At 38.0% G+C, this 2,372-nt stretch overlaps 1 protein-coding gene across 1 annotated transcript in view; it reads right to left on the bottom strand.

Moving 5' to 3' along the window:
• LOC106872674 (bromodomain adjacent to zinc finger domain protein 2B) overlaps nucleotides 1–2,372 on the bottom strand; it is a 268,130-nt gene that overhangs the window by 195,577 nt on the left and 70,181 nt on the right. The gene's annotated exons all lie outside the window — the stretch shown is intronic.

The raw sequence follows: 2,372 nt of genomic DNA, 5'->3' as shown, positions 1-2,372 counted from the left end.
TACAGCAGGGTTCGCCACCATCTCCTGCCGGAGCCTTGTGGAGCTTTAGGTGTTTTCGCTCAATAAACACTCACAACGCCCAGTCTGGGAATTGAAACCGCGAGTCCGCTGCTCTAACCACTGGGCCATTGTGCCTCCACAATAATAATAATAATAATAATAATAATAATAATAATAATAATAATAATCCTTTCTAATAAAGGCACAAGGCCTGAAATTTTGGGAGAGGGACTAGTCAACTACATTGACCCCAGTGCCCAAATGGTCCCTATTTTATCAAACCTGTTGACCTCGGCAGAATTTGAACTCAGAACATAAGGATGGATGAAATACCGTTAAGCATTTCTCCTGTAGTGCTAATGTTTCTGCCAATTCGCTACCTTCATAATAATAACAATAATAATAATAGTTTTCTGGTGTAGGCACAAAGCCTGAAATTTTGGGAGAGGGAGCAAGTTGATTCCATTGACCTCAGTGCCCAACTGGTCCTTATTTTATCAACCTTGAAAGGATGAAAGGGAAAGTTGACAACCATAGAATTTGAACTCGGGACATTCATTACTGTTAAGGATTTTGTCCGGCATGATGATGATGATGATAATGGTGATGATAACAATGATGATGTTGATGACGATAAGAAACACTAGCACCAAAAATGGACAAACAGAATATTATGATACCCTATGGTTTTATATGTCTTGTTTTGGTGAAAGAATTCCAGCGGTGAAAGAATAATTATGTTGATGCCAACATAATCAAAACATTGAGTCCTAAAAAGATCTTAATTAAAACTGATCCATAATAATGTAGAGAAAAAGTCATTAGCTCTGATAATAGTTCTTGTCAAAAAAGTGCAAGGGAGGCAAATCTACAAGCTGAATTAATCAAAAACTGCATGTAGGGTGAGGTGGCAGAAACGCATAACAGCCTGGAAGAGGTTACTCACTAAAACACTAGAAAAGATCAGTGAAGCTGTCACAGGGATTTTTGTTTGTTTTTTACCAATTAGTGAGAGAAATAAGGGCAGTAGGTCTTTTCTAAGGTTTGTGAAACAAGTGAAAAGAAAAGGAGGAAGCTATCCTGAACCCTTTACCATTCAAATGACTCTACCAAATGCAATGCTTATTTATTCACATTGTTTTGAATTAATCAAACATTATCTCATAGCTTTAAGATTTTGATGATGTGATAATATATTTTGAGAATGATATTGTAGGGCAGGTGTGAGAGGCTGGATATGGCCAGTTTGAACATAAAAGGAGTAGAAAGTTTGGGCCTGATGTCGCTGGTTTAAATGCTAGCAGGTAAAACTAAAATCCAGAAAGGAATGCTTGCCATAAAGTAAATTCTGCTAAAAGTATCCAAGGACCAGGAGGGTGGATTAAGGCAATGGATTAAGTCTACCATCCAACAATTCAGAATGCAAAGGATGGGAACAAATACCATGAGGCACTCTGTACAGAATCCTCCAATTGCCTCAGTAGGTTATGTTATTCTTCAGCATCATCATTGTTAATTTCTTTGCTTTTCTGTGTATCATGTGACACACAGGACATTTCCCTGGTATTTCAAGCATTGTATCTCATACACATTACCAATTTCTTTCAACCACCATAGTAAGTTGGGACTTAAAGAAAATATTTCTATTGGTCGGAGCATAGGAAACAAGAGCTCGCTAAAAGTCTGAAAATGGTCGTGGACACTCAGGGGAATTGTTATAAAAAAAGCTTTGGACAGGCAAACAGTTACTGTTCATCTTCCTTGCTGGCATGAACTGGATGGTTTCAATGGTTCGACAAGAACTGGTAAGTCTAAGGGTCACATTAGGCTCCACTGTCTATTCTGGCATGGTTTCTACAGCTGGTTACCCTTTCTAACACCAACCACTTTACAGAGGGGACTGGGTGCTCATTATGTGGCACCAGCACTGATATCAATTTTGCTCTGGTGGATGGGTCTTCTTGGGGACAGCAAGGCACCACACAGACATACATCATACACACAGATACATATATATGCATGTGTATGTGTTTGTGACTCCTTGCCTTGATATCACCTGAGAGGTATAAATGAATGTTACTGTCATATAAGCAACGTTATTCCTTTCCCATATTCTACTAGAACATGTCTGGCCAAAGGGAGATTTGGAAACAGGTGAGGGTTGGCAACAGGAAGAGCATCTGGCTGTAGAAAATCTCTGCTTCAAAAACGAAAAAAAAAAATCCTTCTGACCCATGCAGGCATGGAAAAGTAGTCATTAAAATGATGATGATGATTCAAATAACGAAGCAAGATAAAACAAGATTTAAATGATATTTGAAAGACTTATTGATGGAAAAATATTTAAATAAGTAAAATGAAACATACATATA

The sequence above is a fragment of the Octopus bimaculoides genome, chromosome 17, assembly GCF_001194135.2.
Source record: "Octopus bimaculoides isolate UCB-OBI-ISO-001 chromosome 17, ASM119413v2, whole genome shotgun sequence".
In the NCBI taxonomy this organism is placed as follows: domain Eukaryota; kingdom Metazoa; phylum Mollusca; class Cephalopoda; order Octopoda; family Octopodidae; genus Octopus; species Octopus bimaculoides.
The sequence above is the reverse complement of the archived record's forward strand: the minus strand, read 5'-3'. Positions and strand labels throughout refer to the sequence as shown.